The 21,915-nt window shown below is 39.0% G+C and overlaps 1 protein-coding gene across 12 annotated transcripts in view; it reads right to left on the bottom strand.

Annotated features, from left to right (window-relative positions):
* The window catches only part of ADNP (activity dependent neuroprotector homeobox), a 63,722-nt gene that overhangs the window by 22,415 nt on the left and 19,392 nt on the right, over nucleotides 1–21,915 (bottom strand). For 10 of the 12 annotated variants that reach the window (XM_020779505.3, XM_020779507.3, XM_072996844.2 and 7 more), the window contains one exon: nucleotides 4,030–4,142. The gene's annotated coding sequence lies outside the window, so the exon portion shown is untranslated. Of the gene's footprint in view, nucleotides 1–4,029; nucleotides 4,143–6,807; nucleotides 6,960–21,915 lie in introns of those variants that run through there. The other 2 variants (XM_078392179.1, XM_078392182.1) reach the window with 2 other exon arrangements.

Here is a 21,915-nt window from a genome sequence, read left to right as displayed (position 1 = left end):
CTTCCATGTATGGTGTTTTCTCTTCTTTCCAAAAACTACAACTTTAGTTTTGGTGTAATTCATGGTCAGATGTTCTCTTGCACAGAATTTGCTCAAATTGGTCAAGAGTCTTCACATACCAACTAATGTTGTGAAGACTATTGCAATATCAACTGCATTAGAAGGACTGGGAGTTTGACATCCCTAACTGTGAGTGGAAAAAATTCCAGACCATTCAGTTCTTGGACTATGTTGTTAATACAGAAATTAGAGGAAAGGGTCCAACAGGCATCCCTGACGGATTCCTCTTTCTGTTGGAATTCACTCTGACAGCAGGCCATTTGCCCCAAGCCTTACCCTGAGGCTGGTGTTTGAGTGAAGCATCTGAATTAAGAACAGCCTCCTATCTATGTTGGTGGCAGAAAGTTTTTGCCACAGATGGACTCTATCTACGAGGTTGAAGACTGAACTGAAATCCACAAAGGTGACAAACAGTTCCTTCTTACCTAATTGAGAGTATTTTTGTATTAAATGGTAGAGTATAAAACACTGGTCTAAAGTAGATTTCATCATTTTATTTCGTACACAGAAAACATTGGTATTTGACAGTTCACATTTGCAATGCTGTATGGTTTATCTGACTTGCAAAAGATCCTCTCTTTTAAAATAAATCCTTTTTCATCAAGAACAACCCTGTTAATCAGATTGATTGTAACCTTTTGCTTTAAACAGAAGCGTTTTTTTCTGTTTGAATATTATAGTGCTTTCTGAAATGTAGAATACACATTATCAATGCTGGGAAAATAAAGTATGTCTAAATGTACATGAAGAGAAAAACCTGAAAAAGCAATTGTATAAATAACAACCAAACAACAGCAACATTAAATGTCAAACTCACTTTAGAAAGCAGACTAAGTCCTCTAAACCAATTTCTGTCTGTATGTTTACAAAAATCACACTTTGCCCTCTTAGGAAAGGGCACTGCACTTTCAAGCTTGTCTGCTTACAGGTTCTACATACTACTATTGGTTTGCCGCTCTAGCTTTTTCCTTGGAAAACACTTTCCAAGATCAAATGTTCTTAGAGGCCCAAGAGGGAGTTGCAGGGTTGGATTCAGTTTTTATTTTTATTTTTTTGATTTTTTCACCCAAAGACAAATACTCAAATTTTCCAGTGAAAAAAAACTGGGACCTTTTGGGAACACAGAAAAAACAAAACATAGCAATAAAACATTTTTTCTTTGCAAATGAGAGAAACGCTTTCTTAGAAAAGTTTTCATCACTCAAATACCTCACAGTTATGTATCTAAGATAGTATAGATAATTAAAGAGAGTACTGTAAACATAAAATCCTCGGATCCACAATGCATTTCTACATCTTGTGTTTCCAGCTCTATGAGAAGACCATGCATGGAGGTCTTCAATGTTCATGGATCACTGCTTGCCCTCTTCTGATAACCTTGTGTGCATCAGAAAAAGGGGAAAAAAGTAGAGAACTGTTTCTGTCCTAATCTAATTTGTTTGTTACAAAAATTGCAGTTTTCATCTGTTTTCATTTTTTCGCAGCTCTGAAGTGGCAAAAACTAATATGCATATGCCAGGTGCCATACATATACTGTTTCTAGGTCTCTCTTTAGCATAGTGTATCCAGAATCCTGCTTTATCACAACTAAGATTTTTGTGTCTTTACATTTCATAAATACTACAAAGAGTGGGATTTTATAGCCTAACAAGAATGAAGCATCAAACAAAGGAGAAATTTCAATTTTTGACATAATTTTCCCCACCAACTATTTTCCCCACTATCCCGTTTTACAATTTTGAGAAATTGTGTATTCCTAGATGTACAGGTCAATGGACTTGAGCACCTGGAAGTACAGATAGGGTCTATGAGTTTAAAATCCCACTGTGCCTCACAGTAGCCTGCCGAGACCCCCCAGCATGTATGTGGCCAATGGAGTTATATGCTCTGCCACTTCTGCAGCCTTTAGCAAGCTGCACGGTCTCAGACTGCTATAAGAGGAACTAATAAAGTACTTCTAAGTACATTATACTTAGTACTTCTAAGTACTTTATACTTAGAAAACCCTCAGAGGGTCACAGGTTCCTAGCAAGTAATTATTAATTAGGCATGTTCCACCAAAAGCTAGTTCTAAGTAAAGAAGGGATGAGGGTTAAGAAAACCAGAATTTTCACCCCATAATAGTCATTGTCCATTGTCTATTTGGCTAAAAGAGGCATGTAACAACCTCAAGCTTTCAGAAAGTGGCAGGACTGAGAGGCAGAAATGCAGGAGAGAATAATGGTTGTAATAAAAAATTGCCAACAAGCAAAAAGCATAACAAAAACTGTCATCACCATTTATTTATTTTCTGACAGTTTCAATTTTCCAACTATATTTGGTACTGCTTTGTTTCCTACTTTTGCATTCCAATCACCTATGATTGTAAGCATGTCTTGTTTTGGTGTGTGATCAATTTCCTCTTGCACACTTGCACAAAAGTTTTCAGTTTCATCTTCTTTAGCGTCTACAGCATAGACGTGAATGATAGTTAAGGTTCCCTCTAAGCTAGGCACATGTGCGCACATCTCTGCTTCCCTGCGTACAGCGGTCTTCCTCCTCCGCGCAGCGATTACATTAGGTTCTGGTTGTGATGGAACCTTGTGTGCAGGGGGGTGGAGTAGTGCGTGAGAGGTGGAGCGCCACCCAGTGGTGCTGAAAACTAGAGGGTAAGTTGATCGTTATGTTGATAGGTTTTCCATGGAGTCTGATTCGCATTATTCAATCATATTGGCATTATAGCACCTAGCTGCCTGTGCTACATCTTGCCATAGTATTAGAGCTACTCCATTTCTTCTGAATTTTTTCATTTCCCAAGTAGAACTAATGATAAAAGACTCCAAGGCTGAAGAGATTATACTATTAGTACCCACCCTATTCAGTAGCTTGAAAGTGACACTTGCTTCTTCTGCCAGTGTTACTTTCAGCTACAGGGCTGCAGTAGTAGCTGAAAGTTACACTGGCAGAGAAAGCAAAAGCAGTGACACCCAGAAATAATATACCAGAAATAATTCAACATGCCTTCACAATAAAATAGGCAAATTCAATGTTGAGAAAATACTATTATCATAGTAGCATCATATGCATATGTTGTGCCTCCATTTGCAAAATCAAGTTGTTTCATCTCATGTAGTACGAGAGTGGAAACAGTACCAAAAAGGCTACTTAAATTATTATAAACAAGCACCTTCCTTTTGCTTAAAAGCTGCAAATAATCAGGCATTAAGAGGTGCTCTAAAATGCCTATGCACCTCCTCTTTCAATACAGAACACTGCTTGCCTTTTAAAAATAGGAAAAAAGCAAACTAGACTCTTTGTGTCTCCTTCTGGGCACAAAATGTGGTACCTCTGGCAGTAGGTCAGTGGCCAAAATATGTCTGTATTTTCTAGAGATGCAACAGGTCTTTATGTATGTGGTTGTCCTTTCATGCCAACTGGGCAATTCCCTACCCCAGTTGCCTCATTGTTTTAACAGAGTAATCCCTGGCTTGCACAACTGCCAATTCTAGGTACTGCTAGAAGCTATCATGGAGCATTTTGTATATGGAGCTGCTACACTCCATGAATGCTAGTAGGATTCTGGCCAGTGGTATGTTTCGGCTGGTGATGGAGGTACAGAGCAAAAGTAAGTAGTTAAGTACAGGCACCAGCGAGTAGTTAAGTAAGGGCACTAGTGAGACTGATAGAAATGATGTGGAGTAGTGAAACTACTCTTAGCACTTCAAGCACTTTCAACTCATATAGAAGATTGGAGACCTTGTGCTATACTAGGCATAGCTTTATTCTTACCAGTTATCTAAATTCATACAGAATTATACCAACATGAAATTTATTTCACTACATGCAAAATAAATCAGGCTTTAGTTCAGATTTACAATAAAGATATGACCATTTAGCCAGCATTCAAGACCGCTAATAGCTATACCGTACCACATACCAATCTTAACAGAAATCATCTATTAGATTACATATAAACATCCAGACACATACCACTTTGTAGCTGCTGAAGACAGTGGGTTCCCAGAGCCTGTCTATTCCTGTAAGTTCCTCTGCTGCTATCGCTCCTGTATCTTATGACTTCTGGTAGGAAGCACCATTAATGCCTGTAGTAATGAATCAGAATGAAATGTTGGTTGGCCAATAAAAAAGGACTGTTCTGGGTACACATCCAGCCAAAGCAGGCTGTTACCCACAGACAATGGGAAAGGCTGAGAAATAAGTAACATTTTACCCAAATATAAACTGATCAAATATATATGGAAAACACAGTTGCCTTCCCTTTTCAAGTCTAAACAGGTTAGAACAATAGGTCATATCAGAAGAATTATATAGTGCCAGTATCTGCTAAAGTGAAAAAGACCTCAGGGTTTGGGGAGTAGATTTGCACACACACAGAGACAGTAAAAAAATTACTGAACTGTTATATATCCAATTAAGCTTAAAGACCAATCCAATTTGCTTTTTTGGACAATGTACTTGGCTATTCATTATTCCCAGTATGGTGTAGTGCATACAGTGATGGACTAGGTTTCTGGGTTCAAAACTCCATTTGGCCATGGAAAATCGCTGTGGGAGTAGAACTAGTAAAACCACTCCTTAAATATTTCACTTACCTTGAAAGACCTATTAGAGCGGCTATAAGTTTATTCTGACTCGACAGCACAGAACACACACATTCATTACTAAAGTAAAGAAAGTCTTGTAGCTCTTTGAAAATTATCAAGTTTTATTTGGCATGAACCTTCATGGACTGCAGTCCATTGTATCATATGCAAGTGGGTTGCAGTCTACAAATCTTATATTTATTTATTTATTCATTCATTCATTCATTTATTTATTCGATTTTTACCCCGCCCCTCTAGACAATGTCTACTCCTTATACCAAACAAAATTGTTAATCGTTTAGGTGCTGTTAAGATAAGGCTAATATGGCAAACTGTTTAGAATTGGAATTTATGCTCTCCTAGAATCAATACTTTAAAGCTTTTACTTTACTTTACTTTTATTAGACTTATACCCCGCCCCCCTAGACAAGGTCTACACGGGGCTTACATAAATAATAAAACATAACGATATAACAAAGATAATAAAACCCTTCAAAACTTAGTTTTGTTTCACTGAACTTGGCATTTGCTGTTGTTGGTATGGCAAGCATCTTGATGGCACATCTTCTGTTTAAAAAGTAATATAGATGTAAAAAGAACTACAGTAACTAAGATGCACAGCAAATGAAGTGAAAAGCATGCAAAATGGGAAAACTTAAAAAGGAAGAAAACCGAGGCCACACACACACACACACACACACACACACACACACAGAGAGAGAGAGAGAGAGAGAGAGAGAAATATCACTAGCTGAGTGGTTTCTAATCACGCGTACCCAGATGTTCTTGGACTAAAACATCCAGAAGCCTTCAGCACTAGCTGTACTGGACATGGTTTCTGGGAGTTGTAAGTCCAAGAACATGTGGGGACCCAAAGTTGGGAACCACTGCCCTAGCTCTACACTTCACAGAGATGAGGCAGCTGCTCTACCTAAGCATCAGCTGAGAGCCTTTCCTATTGCAGTTAACACAAGTCATATAGATCAGATATTCACTTCTTCCTGTAGCCTTAGTGTCCCACACCCCTCTACTAAGATTCTTTCTTGTTCTAGTTTACATCCAGTCTGCAGAAACAAGACATGTGACTGGCTTATATCAACAGGCTGTTATGTTCTATACATAGACAAATTATGGAGAAATGTGCTGAAGTCGGAGCATTACTCCCAAGGCACAATAAATGGCACACCAAGATCTTCACATTCATAATATTTTCTTAGTCGAAGATATCAGAAAATCTATGTCGACAATTGTTCATCAAACTGTAGCTTTGTACAGTTAGTATCTGCCCTGATAAGCAGCCAAAATAATCCCCCTCCCAAGCCATCTGTACTCAGTTGTGGCAGAAGGGTAGAATAATGAGGGTAGTATAATGAATAAGGGTAGTAAAATGAGCCTCGTGGCGCAGTGGTTAAAACGCTGTACTGCAAGCTAAAACTGTGCTCACGACCTGGGGTTCAAATCCCAGGTAGCCGGCTCAAGGTTGACTCAGCCTTCCATCCTTCCGAGGTCGGTAAAATGATTACCCAGCTTGCTGGGGGGGCAATGTGTAGCCTGTATAATTAAAAATTGTAAACCGCCCGGAGAGTGCTTGTAGCGCTATGGGGCGGTATATAAGTCCAATAAATAAATAAATAAATAAATACATGTGACCTCAAGACCAAGGTTTTCCTTTTCCTGGACTTCATGGACCAATAACCTACCCTGTTTCCCCAAAAATAAGACAGGGTCTTATAATAATTTTTGCTCAAAAAGACACATTAGGGCTTATTCTCAGGGGATGTCTTATTTTTTTCATGTACAGCAATCTACATTGATTCAAATAACAGTCCTGTCATCTTCTTCTGGTTGCTGCACAATGGTAGAGGCCAGGGTTTCACTCAACTGGGGTTTATTTTGGGAGTAGGGCTTATATTACGAGCATCCTGAAAAATCATACTAGGGCTTATTTTCAAGTTAGGTCTTATTTTGGGGGAAACAGGGTAACAGTAGAAAGCAGCTTCATATATTACTAAAATTTGTAGAGTGAACTATGTACTATAACTGATGTTATAGTTAATATGAATTACTGCAGCTATTTTGATGCTAGATTTATACATCTGCATTTAAAAAAACAAATCAAACCACCAACAAAAAATACTTCCTAGTTAAGAGTAGACTGCATTACCTCAAAGTGTTCTATTTCAGTCCATTGAAATGACCATTTTTAAACAACCGGACTCAGCTTCTTAGCTGTTAAGGAAATGTTTTATGAAACATTCCAGCTGCTCGGGAGTGCTTAAAAAACACACCACGTACAAGGCCCAGGAACAGATGAGGCTGTTTGTAAGAAACAGTTAAGAGATTTATCATTAAGAGATGGTACAGCACCAACATCATATACTGAATGACGTCTTAATAAGCCATCTTACATTACCATTCAGTTCCTACTTAAAACTTGAGTCTCATATTTGATTAGCTCTATCTTAAGAGAGAATAATCAGATATTGATCTTGAAATAAAGCATGGGGGAGGAAATTGCTTCAGCCCCAAAAACTACACAGAAAATTCAGAGAAGGGCTGCATTTGCAGAAAAGAATGGGTTTGGAGCCTTAAAAAGTAATTAACACGCAAGCATTTTGGCCAATATCTTACTGAACTTCCACTGAGCAGAAAGTCCAGTCAGTGGAGTTATGTGGAATAACTACTTGCACAGATGGTGAATTCTACTGACGAAAAAACTGCCTGATCAAGCTGAGGGATCCCCTCTTATTTCGTTGGCAGAGGTTCCTGTTCATCAGAAACTCAACAAGATGCTGGCCTATGTGTTTAAGAGCAGACCCATGCAAGGAAAACACACTCATGTAGACTTCCTGTTTAGCAGGACTCTTGTTAGGTAGGAGTAGACGGGGGAGGGGGAGAGATACTTCAATAGCTCATCAACAAGATATGTGACATGAACCACTTCTGATATGTGCTCTAAACCACTGGGTCCCAACTTTTTTGACACCATTTAGTTGAAGACCATTCTCCTAAGGACCAGGAGGGTGGTGTGTGTGCATGCAGGGGAGGGGGTTTGTGCATGCATACAGGGGGCAGCTGGGGCACATGTGTACGTGTGGGGGCATGTGTGAGTCTGCGTGCGGGTGGGGGGACGTGCATGCATGCGGGAGGCCGGCAGGCACCCGTGTGTGAGCAGATGTGTGTCTATGCATGCAGGTGTATGTGCATACGCAGTGTTCTTTTGCCCCTCGAAAATCTGTCTCAGCAGCCTGGTCCTTCCAAGCCAACGGACTGGGACTAGTCCATGGCATGGGGGTTGGGGACCCCTGCTCTAAATTAAATGATGTTAACTGATTTAGCATGCTGGTTTAAATGTTATATTCAAGCAGATTCAAAATGTTATGTGAAATTCTTTTATTGGAATATTTGTAAAACTGTAAAGAGAATATCATACACTTCCCTCATATTTAACAAAAAATGGATATACCTGAGGCTACATTTTTAATGACGTATGATATATCTTACATCAAAAGTTTAACTTTTTTTTACTGAGGTATTAACTATAGTACCTTCAGCTTCACTCACTCAATCTCTGCATTACTTTTCAGTTCCATTTCAAGTTTAGAAAAATCTGATTCAGTACAACTAGTTGAGCATTCTATTTTACCAAATGTGAGTCAACTTACCGCATTTTGTCTTGATTGCTTGTACTTGTGATTGATTGAGAAGCAAGAAGCTTTGTGAAACAGAAACAATCTGAGCAGTGTGTTGATTTGTCAATCTGTCGAGGACAAGTATACCATGTGTAATTTTGGTCCAAACCCAGTCAGAAACCCACTGCATTGTGCATGTGCAGAGGTTGCCCCATGTTCAACAGAGCACCAGGGTTTGTCACTGCTTATCTTTTTATAATAATATATTAGAGACATTCATATCCTACATTTAGCCCATCTTACGTGACTGATTACAGTACAAAAGACTAGGCAGTTATGGATAAATGTATATATAATGGTCTAGAAAATTTTCAGTGGAAAAATATAGCATTGGAAAAATGTCCAGAGGGTGTATATGTATCATGTGCAAGAATGTGTACATGCATCTGCAAGAGTGAATGGGATGGGAATGACTACAAAACAAGGTATTGCCAAAATACATATCGACATTTATCCAAAACTACTTGGGCTGTTGTACTGTAATCAGTCACATAAGATGGGCTAAATATAGAATATCTTACACATATCTGTAGCGTTCAGCTCTGCCCTCACCTGTCCGTCACAGCTGAGCAGTGGAAAAGGAGCCAATGAGTGAACGGAAGGTGGTGCTAAAGGGGGAAGGGTTTGGATATAAAGGGGGGTGTATGGAGTATGAGAGTTTTGAGTTTAGAGATCTGTGAGTATGTGAGAGACTGAGCCAGAAAGTCAGTGAGTGTTGAGTTCTGTGTGTCAGTGAGTTCAGTGAGTGAGAGAAATTGATTAGCAACTTGTGATTTACTTATTATATATTAATGATCAAATAAACAAGTTTAAGTTTCAAAGCAACACATGTCTCAGTAAATAATTGGTACTGAATTGGTATTGGTGGTAGCAACTAAAGAAGAAGAGTGAGCACATCCTGAAGGCCTGAGATAATAGAGGCTTCAGCGTGCTTGCTACAATATCCATAGGTTTCCAGTCTGTAGTATTGATTCCTGTGCAAAACCCTTCCATTTGCCAAAAGGGTAAAATTAAATTCCATAACTTTCCAAGACCAACATATTCTTATATGTGTGGTATGGATCAGATCACTGGCAAATCTACACACTGATGTGATTGTTTCTAGTAATAAAGTATCAGTGAAACACAGACCAACTCCTATTGTCAGCTTGTTATCAAACAGGATAAAGCCCCAGTACACAGGAACCTATGCTGTCTTTATTATGTGTTCTTTGTTTTAATGTTTTTGTATAATTTATAATTTGCTTGTGTGCTTCATTCTGAGGTTACAATCTGAAGAATACCTACTAGGAAGCAACACTTACTGAACACAATGTTGCTTTTTCTGAGTTATTTTATGCACAGGACAGAATAGCCTGTAAGTATTTAGAAACTATGCTCAGTAAGCTGTGTTTCCCATATATTGTTAAAGTGACTATTTGTTCAGTTGTGGTATAATTAGACAAATGTCACTTCCTGAACAAATCAAAGCTACTTCACATGCATATTTTGCTAAATTAATGCCTAAAATCCTGTTCATACATAAGCCAAATTGTAACTTTCTGTCTGTTCCTCCTTGGTAAACGAAGTGCCCCTGCCATTTCTCAGGGGGATGGGTGCACATGCTGGGTTTATGCAGATGCATGAATGCCCCTGAAAACCATAGGCGAACCACTTTGTTTACTTGGAAGGAATGGACTGAAAATTACAAATTGGCTTATGCTACAAACTGCATTTCAGTAATGTGTGAGAAACCAAGATATTTAAATAGTAATCAACAGAGAACTTTAACATATATTAAAACTGAATATCTACTTAGGCAAAATTTTTATGAAGGCTAGTCACACCTAAACCATTCAAGCAATGGCCAGTTTGTTAAGTTTATCTGCAATCATACATTAGACAAACAGATTCTCCACCCCTCTTGTAAATCAAACTGTGGTTTATGCTATCAATTCATAACCAGTCTGTATACGATATCCATGGCACAGTGCAACCGAAATTATCAGGGCTTTACATAAATCTTTCTGCTCTTTTGTTTTATAAACCTGCAATACTATAACCACCAGAGTGACAAACTGTATGAGAGCTCTAAGTCATGTGTCTGTATTTCTAAACCTTGTATCAAGAAAACCTTTGTATAATCAGAAACCTCTTCTAATGCCAATCCATGTTACATTACACATCATTCAGCAGCAGGAAGTCACAGATATCCAGTGACTTGACACACAAGGGTCTACAGCTAAGGAGTTTGGATTTTAAGCAGGTTTTGTTCAATTCAACCTGAAGAAAAGAAATTGACCAGTTTTTGAAATAACATTTCTCACATAACAGACCCTAGTTTATTAAGCCATGAACTCGCCAGGCCCACCAATTCCAGTTATCCACTCTTTGTTGTTTTTGCTGCAAGATACTAACACAGCTAATGTCCTGTAAATTTCATTTACAACAGGAAACTGTGGTTTTAAATGAAACCAAGATTGAAGCACTAAAACCAGTATGTTAACAGAATGGGAGAGTGAACTGCATGTGAACGTGACACTGTGTCCTACTGCATTAAACCAGTGGTGCTTAACCATTTCCATTCACAGACATACATTTTTTGCACTTGTTTCACAGATCCCCTGAAATCCATTCAAGGATCCCCAGGAGTCCATCTAACACATGTTAAGAACCCAACAACAGACCATGGTGAATTAAGCCAACAATTTTACAGTTAAAGTCAAAACAATTCATTCTAATACTCTAGCATTTAAAGGATTCAAAATTTTTAAAGGCTTTCACCACTGGATTCAAATTTAATATTTGTTTCCATTTTAAAAGTGGAATCTCCACATGTTCTGCATTTTCAGATGTGATACAAAATAGTATATACTTGTTTTACCAATTCCACTCCTTAAGGGAGTCACTAACCTCATCAAATTATATTGTAAGAAGACACCTCCATTTCAACTGTAGTAGTACAAAACATCTATATGGATAAAAATTAATGTTAGGTGTTAAAAAAGATAGGTTTATGTTTTTATTTCAGCCCTCTTACATGTAACCTTAGTTGCTGATCTTGAGCCAGACATCCTGGAGAGCGAAGTCAAGTGGGCCTTAGAAAGCCTGGCTAACAACAAGGCCAGTGGAGGTGATGGCATTCCAGTTGAACTATTTAAAATCTTGAAAGATGATGCTGTTAAGGTGCTACATTCAATATGCCAGCAACTTTGGAAAACTCAACAGTGGCCAGAGGACTGGAAAAGATCAGTCTACATCCCAATCCCAAAGAAAGGCAGTGCCAAAGAATGCTCCAACTACCGTACAATTGCACTCATTTCACACGCTAGCAAGGTTATGCTCAAAATCCTACAAGGTAGGCTTCAGCAGTATGTGGACCGAGAACTCCCAGAAGTACAAGCTGGATTCCGAAGAGGCAGAGGAACTCGAGACCAAATTGCTAACTTGCGCTGGATTATGGAGAAAGCCAGAGAGTTCCAGAAAAATATCTACTTCTGCTTCATTGACTATGCGAAAGCCTTTGACTGTGTGGACCACAGCAAACTATGGCAAGTTCTTAAAGAAATGGGAGTGCCTGACCACTTTATCTGTCTCCTGAGAAACCTATATGTGGGACAGGAAGCAACAGTTAGAACTGGTCATGGAACAACTGAGTGGTTCAAAATTGGGAAAGGAGTACGGCAAGGTTGTATACTGTCCCCCAGCTTATTTAACTTATATGCAGAATACATCATGCGGAAGGCTGGACTGGAAGAAACCCAAGCCGGAATTAAGATTGCCGGAAGAAATATCAACAACCTCCGATATGCAGATGATACCACTCTGATGGCAGAAAGTGAGGAGGAATTAAAGAACCTTGTAATGAGAGTGAAAGAGGAGAGTGCAAAAAACGGTCTGAAACTCAACATCAAAAAAACTAAGATCATGGCCACTGGTCCCATCTCCTCCTGGGAAATAGAAGGGGAAGATATGGAGGCAGTGTCAAATTTTATCTTCCTGGGCTCCATGATCACTGCAGATGGAGACAGCAGCCCTGAAATTAAAAGGCGCCTTCTTCTTGGGAGGAAAGCGATGACAAATCTTGACAGCATCTTGAAAAGCAGAGACATCACCTTGCCAACAAAAGTCCGAATAGTCAAAGTTATGGTTTTTCCTGTCATGATGTATGGAAGTGAGAGCTGGACCATAAAGAAAGCAGACCGCCGAAGAATTGATGCCTTTGAATTGTGGTGCTGGAGGAGGCTCTTGAGAATCCCCTGGACTGCAAGGAGAACAAACCTATCAGTTCTAAAGGAAATCAACCCTGAATGCTCACTTGAAGGACAGATCCTGAAGCTGAGGCTCCAGTACTTTGGCCATCTCATGAGAAGACAAGAGTCCTTGGAAAAAACCTTGATGTTAGGAAGGTGTGATGGCAAGAGGAGAAGGGGACGACCGAGGATGAGATGGCTGGACAGTGTCTGCGAAGCAACCAACATGAACCTGACACAACTCCGGGACACAGTAGAAGACAGGAGGGCCTGGCGTGCTCTGGTCCATGGGGTCACGAAGAGTCGGACACGACTAAACGACTAAACACACACACACACACACACATGTAACCTATTACTTAGAAGCATCCATGTAATCCAGCATTTTTATAAACTCAACATCAAATGATATAGCTGGTAATCCAAATAATGTCAAACAAAGTACTGTATACTGAAAGCTACTTTGCCTTCAAATGGGGATACACATCATCTCTGAAAATGCTTATGAGCACAGCCAAGCACAAAATTTATTTATATGATTTATATACCGACCATCTAACTGTCCATCTAACCGGAGATCAAAACAGAAAATGAGGAAAGCATGTTTGATTCGGTATGTTAAAATGCTACTAAGCAGTATTAACAAGCTCTAACTAACAAAAAGTATATAAACTGGAACCTGAATATTTACCTGAATCACTGCTTTTGGGAACCTAAAAACACTGACACTGCAAAGACCACTCACCTACTTAATATATTCAAATCAGTACATAAAGAAGGGTAACATCTAGCAAAATTGCTGGAGAAAAATAACTCCAGAATTGTATTTCATTTGAAGATTTGTCTTTTATTGAACTCAAAAAGTGGTGTCAAAAGCAAAAAATTATGTGCCGTCTTTCAGTAATATCTCTAATACACATACCTGTAAGAAAATACAGAAATTAATCTTTAACATCAAGGAGACACAGGCCACATTTAACTGGATCATATTTAGAGATTAAATGCCTCCTTAGAAGAAATCTAACAATCCAAACTGTCAAATCCAACAAGCCTAAAGTGGAAAGTTCTGTAAATGTAAAGTAGAAACATACTGATTGCTTTAAGGATATAGTCTCTCAAAGCCAACAGTACCTACAGCTGAGATTCCTTACTTAATATCATCAATAAAAGCACACAGATAGAACAAAACTTCAAAGTAATTTTGTTTGTTTTGCAGAAGATTCTGAAAGCAACAACAACCTGAATGGGAATGTATCCACATAGGACTAAATTGCTGGTTTTTTAAAAGTGGTAACAAGCAATCTTCTCTGTTGTAAATCTCTATTTCTGAACCAAAAGCAGATATGCAGGTACTAGCTTAGTGTCTTACTCCAGACAAGACAAAGGTACTTGGTCAGCAAGTGCATCTAACCAGAGTAGTGATATTCGATCAATTCTGGATAGCATCACACTGCTAAAAACAAACTTGTAGTTTCATGGAACTGATAAGATTTCTCACTTGAGAGACAAGGGTCCTCAATGGCACAGAACATCTTTTACCAGTTTAAGACTGGTACTCTAACAATTAACCGGAGTAAAGACAAGCTAATGTCACTGATCCATGTTCTGGTAACTTCCCAGTTAATTCTTGCAATATATTCTATACAAGGCAGTATTTGAAAACACTTCAGGCAATATAAAAGCCACAAGTACTATCAAAAATTCACCATTATTTTCATATTTTTCCAGCATTGTTATCACTTCTATTGGTTTCACACTGTTTCTGGGCCTAACACATGGCCTTAATATAAAGTCTGACACAGCTTAGGGACATTGCCTGAAGGATCTCCCTTTCCTCTGAGATCATAACTTGAGGCCTCTTTTCAGAGGATCTGTACTAAAGCTTAATGGATGTAATCCCTATTCAGGTCGCATGCACAGAACTCCCCCCACATTTTAAAATCATTTTCATGTGGCATTTTAATAGCTGCCCTTCTCCATGCTACTTTGATAAGCATCTTCTGCTCAGAATACACTGTTGTTATAGCTGGTTTTAAATTTGTGTTCTAAATGATATTTACTGTATTGGTTCCTGCTGCTTTTATTATTTATTTAAAATATTTTACCCTGCCTTTCTCCTAAAAAAGGAACCAAAGTGACTTACATAATTAAAAAGCACACTATTATATTAAAAAGCTAAAAACAGTAAATTGATCAAATATAAAAAGAAATACACATATTTAAAATGTTAGATGAAAGCATTACTAAAACAGATTTAAAAACAAACTATCCTGTTTCAAAAGCTCTCTTATACAGCAAGTCACTAACAGAAAGCCAGCCTGTTTGTGGAAAGACAGCAAAGACGGGGCTAGCCTGACCCTCCTATAGGAGTTCCAGAGTCTGGGAGCAGTGACAGAGAAGGCCCCCTCTCTCATTTCACCACCAAACACACCAAATGGGTGGCAGAACTGAGAGAAAGGCCTCCCCAGATTATCTCAACATCTAGCATCATGAAGAGTTCTGCAAAGCTGGAAAGCTTGTATTATCAGTGCATTTCCAGCCGATTCTCAAAAAAGTGTTGCCAATCTGTAAAGATTACATTTTGTTGTATTCTTGTTGTTTTATCCTCCATGTTGATTTAAAGCGTTTCAGTTAGAGAGTGACACATACTGCAGACTGAACACATATATACTTTCCATGTTCTTTGAAATTCAGATAACCAGCAAACAGTAGAATGGGAGATTATAGAGTGAATTGATAGATAAAGCAAGTACTAGGCCAAGTGTGGAGCTACAATTAATTTATTTTCTGGAAGCAAAGGCTGTCAACAATTTCTGCCAGCAGACAATTGCCACAGACTGTGGGTGTCAGAACATGAAACACTGAACTGGCTAGTTAGGAACAGTTTATCACAGCAAGTCCTCTCATTACACTACTTCCTGTGTTCATCTGAAAACAAATGTTTTCACAACCCCAAGGAAAAAGAACAGAAAAGAAAAGGAGTTTGGTTCATTAAATGGCAAAAAAGCAGTAAGAAAACTTTCATAGACACCATCTTATACATCCAAATGATGTAACTAGCAAGAAAGTAAAATAAGTTGACACACCTCTTATTTTTTAAAAGATGAGTCTGAAATAGAAGTGTATAAATGATCAAATGTTACTACGTCTTCACAAAATAACTGCCCTACAAATAATATTATATTATTTTATTTAAAATATTTTTAACCTGCCTTTTTCCTTAAAAGGGATCCAAAGCGGTTTACATAATTAAAATACAATATTTAAAGCTAACAACAGTAGGTATCTGAAGAAAGGTGACCTATAAAACAGACAAACAACTATACAAATACTAAAAAGGATCAAACAAGCACCACCCTAAGAAACAAAAGGAACACCAAAAACAGTCATAGCAGTAACGTTAAAAAAAAATCCACGTAAAAAACCCACTTGGGCAGCCAATCCCTAAGAGAAAACTTTTCTGAAGAGGAAGGTCTTTGCCTTTTTACAGAAGGACAGCAAAGATGAAGTCAGCCTAGTCTCCTGTGGGAGAGAGTTCCAAAGACTGGAAGCAGCAACACAGAAGGCCCTCTCCTGTGACCCCACCAAATGTGGCTATGAAAGTGGTGGGACTGAGAGAAAGGGCTCTCCTGATTATCTTAACATCTGAGCAGGCTGATAAAGGGAGATGTGCTCCTTGAAATACCTTGTACTCAAGCTGTTTAGGGCTTTATGTGTTAGAATCAGCACTTCAGATTGTGCCCAAAATGAGATCAGCAGACAGGAGAGCTTCTCTAACAGAGGAATTAGGCAATCTGTATAACTAGACCCTATCAATCTGGCTGCTGCATTTTGGACCTGCTGAAGTTTCCTGACACCTGATCTCAGGGGAAGTTACAAATGGTACAAAATAATTTTAAAACGTTAAGAGATTTAATACACAAAATTAAAATACTCAAACAAAAAACACAGAACTAAAACCTGCTCAGGCTACAATCCTCAATCCCCAAAGGCTCTAGCAATTATGTATGTCTTGACTTGGCACCAAAATGATGCCCATGTCAGCACCAATTTAGCCTCCAAGGGGAGGGTATTCCGCAGCTGAGTTGTTATGACAGAAAAAGCCATCTCCCCCCCACACACCATGTCTCCACATAACGAACTGTTCTTAATGGTAAAACACAAAGGAGATTTTGCAATCAGGTATGCTCATATAAGGAGAGGCAAACCTTCAAATATCCAGGTCCCAAGCCATTTAGGGCTTTAAAAGTCATCAGCAACACCTTGAACTCAAACTGGTGTCTAGCTGCTGCATACTGCACTTGCTGCTACCATCTCTGTCATCTTCACGGGTAGCCTCTCATAGAGTTCATTGCAGTAGTCTAACTGTGGCCAGGTTATGGTCATCTCTATCCAGGATAGCTCGCAGAGGGTTTGAAGCTACCCCAGGCACTCTGAGGCAGTGGGCTCACATAAGCCTCCAGTGACAAAGATGGATTTAGGAGTAATTCCACAGTATGCATCTGTTCCTTCAGGGGGAGCATGACTCCATCCAGAACAGGTTTCTTGTCTAGAACCACTGAACAACAGAATCGCCTCTCATTCTTATTGAGATTCATCTTCAGTTTACTGGTCCTCATCAGCCCATTATAGCCTCCAGACATTGGTTCAGCGCCTGTATAGTCTCAGCTGACCAGGATGATAATAAGAAATACAACCCCAAAATGTGACTTACACCAGTGGTTCTTAACCTTTTTGAAAGAAACGCCCCCTTGAGCCTTTGAGGAAGTTATCATCGCCCCCTCCCCGCACTGATATCTTATTTATTTATTTATTTATTTATTTATTTATTTATTTATTTATTTATTTATTTATTTATTTATTTATTTATTTATTTATTTATTTATTTATTTATTTATTTATTTATTTATTTATTTATTTATTTATTTATTTATTTATTTATTTATTTATTTATTACACTTAAATCCAATGACCCCTGAAAATAAAATTCAATTCCAAGAAAATGAAATGCCCCCAAAAAGCAACATTTAATGATTTAGTTGCAAGTGAATTTTAAGACCCAAAAAGAAATATAAAAAGGTCATAAAAACAAAATGCAATGCAGGAACTAAAAATTTCAAGACGAAAACTCTGAAACTAAATTAAGATTGGAGGAAAAGATATACATTCATGCACACTGTAAAAAGGCTGCAGCCATCTTCACAGGTTTGGCTTGCTCCAGCGCCCCCCCTACCGCCCCCTTCTGCTCCAGCGCCCCCACGCTGCCCCTTTTCGTTTTACCGCCCCCCTGAAAAATGAAATCGCCCCCTGGGGGGCATTATCGCCCACGTTAAGAACCATTGACTTACACAATTCCTAGAACATACTCATGAAGGCAGAACCAATTATATGGCAGTTACACAGCTTCACATATTACTAGTTGCCCCAGATGACGATCTCACAGGAAACTATATTAGCTGCTTCATCTACATGATTTGTTCACATATTCCTTGAGCAGCATGTGGTCATACTATAAAAAATGTCCACAGACAAGAAAAGAGTAATATTATAACTAGGCAGTACATTTCATGCTGCAGGAGTAGGATCCCTTCATATTTTCCCTCCCACAGCAAACCAATTGTTTGCAAAAAGTGACAAAAATAGGCTGACAAGAGATCCTTTTCTCAAGTCTCCAATTCCTACTTACAGAGGCCTAAAAGCACTGAAGCAGCCCTGTACTCCAAACCTCAATTCATTATTTCATCCCTTGAATTATTTCCACTCTGCAATATGTTATGCCCCAACATGGGTGAATTTTATTGTTTATCTTAACACCCACAAGATTCTCCCACTTTAAGATATCTGGAATGTACCTATGTTTCATGACTCTTTGTAGAGTTGTTTTATAGTGATGTTGTAAACCAGTTCAGGTTTTTACAAATGAGCAGCAGCACAGAATTCTTTAAATAAATGAAACTATATATGACTTGTACACAAAACAAAACACATTTCTTAAATTACATGCTGTCGCATCCACCCAGTGTCCTTTGTTTATTTTCCCTAAACACAAGTCCACCCTCTGGATGCGTTTCCTCACTTCACGCTGCCACCACGTATTATTCACTCAATGCCAAATAGATATAAGACATGTGCTGCCAATACAACAGATTTATTGATATTATAGTTGTTATGCAAATCACAGATGTAAATCACCAATGTTTAGGATCATTCATTAAATAGCATTTGATTTCACATTGGTTTGTATGGGTTTTTATTCACGTTAACAATACTCTTTGACTATTTATTCTCTATACTTTTTCACTCTTGCCTATTCTCTCTAGCATTCCAACTTTCTAATCTCTCTTAACTTTCTCGATTCAACCTCCTCTCTCTCAATTCCCCAGCTCCAAACCTCTTTTCTCCAACTCTCTTGCTAACTGTCTAACTGTTCTTTTGGTTCCGCCCCTCCTGTCCTATCATAGGCTCTTGCCCTTGAGCTCCCCATGATGGACAGGTGTGATGTGGGGCATTCCGCCACACATGCCTTCACAGTTCATAATCTACAGATTGTTTTAGCATGTATAAGCAAGCAGAATAGCTTGAGGAAAAAAATATCATCTGTTGTCTCCCAGTATTACAAAGAGGTGCTGACAAGTATTACCCAGAAAAATTTGAGCTAGGAAGCTATAAATTGCAGGGCATATTGGCCAATTTGTCTGTATTCAATGGTGCAAAAATCAACTACCTATGATTTTAACTTATATTTCATGTTCAGGTCCAAAGTGAACATGACAGCACCTCCAGAAAAAAGTTCAATCTGGAAGAGCATAGGACGATAATCAAGTTCCTGTTCCTCAAAGGGAAAGGTGCAAAGCAGATCCATGATGAAACACCACAAACTATGGGTGACAGTGACCCTTCATATGCAACAGTTAAACATTGTCAATTTTTAAATTGGGTTGTCAATTTTTAAATTGGCCATTTTGGTGTTGAAACTGAGAAACCCAGTGGAAGGCCTGTTTCTGTCTCTGTGCCTGCAAATGTGAAAGCCATCCATGACATGATCATGGAGGACTGCCGAATATCAGCCAAAAGTATTGCTACATATCTGAGCACGTGAGAGAGTTGCTGCCATTATCCACAACGACTTCGAAATGAGAAAGCTAGCAGCAAAGTGGATCCCCAAACTTTTGACAACCGAACAAAAGAGGAAACGTGTGGAGTCATCAGTGGCTGCTTTGGAACATTGGTGGCTGCTTTGGAACATTTTGCAAGAAATGAGTCAGATTTCCTGGGCAAACTGGTAACTGGTGATGAGACATGGATCTACTGTTATTATCCTGAGACAAAGGAACAGTCTAAGGAATGGAGGCACAGTGGTTCTGCCAGGCCAAAAAAGTTCCGAGTGCAAAGGTCAGTGCAGAAGCAAATGGCAACAGTTTTTTGGGATAAGAAGGGAGTTCTGCTGGTGGACTACCTCCAACACGGTTCAACCATCAATGCAAAATATTAATCTGCTTTACTGATGAAGTTGAAGCAAAATCCAGAGCTGGAGTCCCGAAGGCAGCATGTGTTGTTCTGCCAACTCCTGCGACATTGCTGGAACCAGCTGTATTGGCTCTTGCCTTTCCATTGGACCATTTCAGCAATGTGGATAGGGGGGATCTGCTGCTTGGGTAACAGCCTATCCTCTATATTACTTCACCCGGGCTTCATGCTCTGGAGAGGACACTCCTCAATTCAGAGAATGTTACCATAGTCTCTCGAGACTGAAGGATGCCTATGTATGTATGAAGCAAAACATCAAGGAAAAACATCAAAGAAAGCTCTCCAAAGGTGCCATCCTGTTGAATGACAGCACCTCATCACACACTGCAGGTGAAACAATGACAGAACTGACTTCCTTAGGCTTTCAAGTGATGCCCCATCCACCCTATTCTCCCGACCTAGCTCCTTCTATTATATGTTCCCCAAACTCAAAAAACACCTAAAGGGACAACAATTTGGGAGTGTTCTGGAAGCAACTAATGCTTCAAATGAGTGATTACACCAGCAGTTGGAAGAATTTTATTTGCAGAGACTTAAGAAGCTGCAGGGCAGATGTTGCAAGTGCATTGACTTCCTGGAGTAATACATAGACTAGTACGGCAGTTATTTATTTATTTATTTATTTATTTACTGGACTTATATACCGCCCCATAGCGCTGTAAGCACTCTCCGGGCGGTTTACAATTTAATTATACAGGCTACATATTGCCCCCCCAGCAAGCTGGGTACTCATTTTACCGACCTCGGAAGGATGGAAGGCTGAGTCAACCTTGAGCCGGCTACTTGGGATTTGAACCCCAGGTCGTGAGCACAGTTTTAGCTGCAGTACAGCGTTTTAACCACTGCGCCACGAGGCCCAGTTACAGCTTCATAGCTCAATTTTTTCTGGGTAAGGCTCAATACTTGTCAGCACCCCCTCGTATTTTGCCACATAGTCATTTTATGGGGAAAGCATATTTTGAAGTCTTCACCAATTAACTGTTGCCAACAGTGTTCAGTAGAAAACTTTATTACAGGAAATAAAACTCCTTTGTGAGTGAGACATAAAATAATTCTCTAATTAAAAAGAAAACAGAATTATGTAGAGCTTCCAATTTCAGCCTCATTCATAAATATGATGGAAATGAAGGTAGGAAATGTTTCAATTAAATTTTCAAATCTTAAACATTCCCAACTCTCCCTCCTTCTTTCTTCTAATGCAATCTGGCAATTTTGTATCCAAAATTAATGGTGCTTTGGTATTTGAGATGTACAGTGGTGCCCCGCATAGCGACGATAATCCGTGCAACAAAAATTGTCGCTATACGGATTCGTCGCTATGCGAAAATTAAAAGCCCATAGGAATGCATTAAAACCCGTTTAATGCGCTCCTATGGGCAAAAAACTGACCTTTTTGCGAAAATCCTCCATTTTCGCTGCCCGGTAAGCAAGGAATCTGGGCAAAAACACAGCGGGTGGCCATTTTTTTACCTGGCAGCCATTTTGGAACCGCCATTCAGCTGTTGGAAAATCATCATGCGAAAATCGGTAAGCGAAACAGCTTACCGAACATCGCAAAGCGATTTTTCCCATTAGAAACATCACAATGCAATCGTAAAAACGATCGCAAAAAATCCGTCGCTATGCGGATTCATCGTTAAACGGGGCGCCCGTTAAGCAAGGCACCACTGTATTGAGAACATTTTATACTCCTTTAAAAGATCACTTTCTCCATAATGCCCAACTGTGATAATTTTGCCCCTTTTGTGTGTGTTTGTGTATACAGTATATATACGTGTGTGTTTGTGTGTGTGTGTGTATTCTTTGTATGGTTAGTGATAC

This window comes from Pogona vitticeps, chromosome 4, assembly GCF_051106095.1.
Source record: "Pogona vitticeps strain Pit_001003342236 chromosome 4, PviZW2.1, whole genome shotgun sequence".
Taxonomy (NCBI): Eukaryota; Metazoa; Chordata; class Lepidosauria; order Squamata; family Agamidae; genus Pogona; species Pogona vitticeps.
The sequence above is the reverse complement of the archived record's forward strand: the minus strand, read 5'-3'. Positions and strand labels throughout refer to the sequence as shown.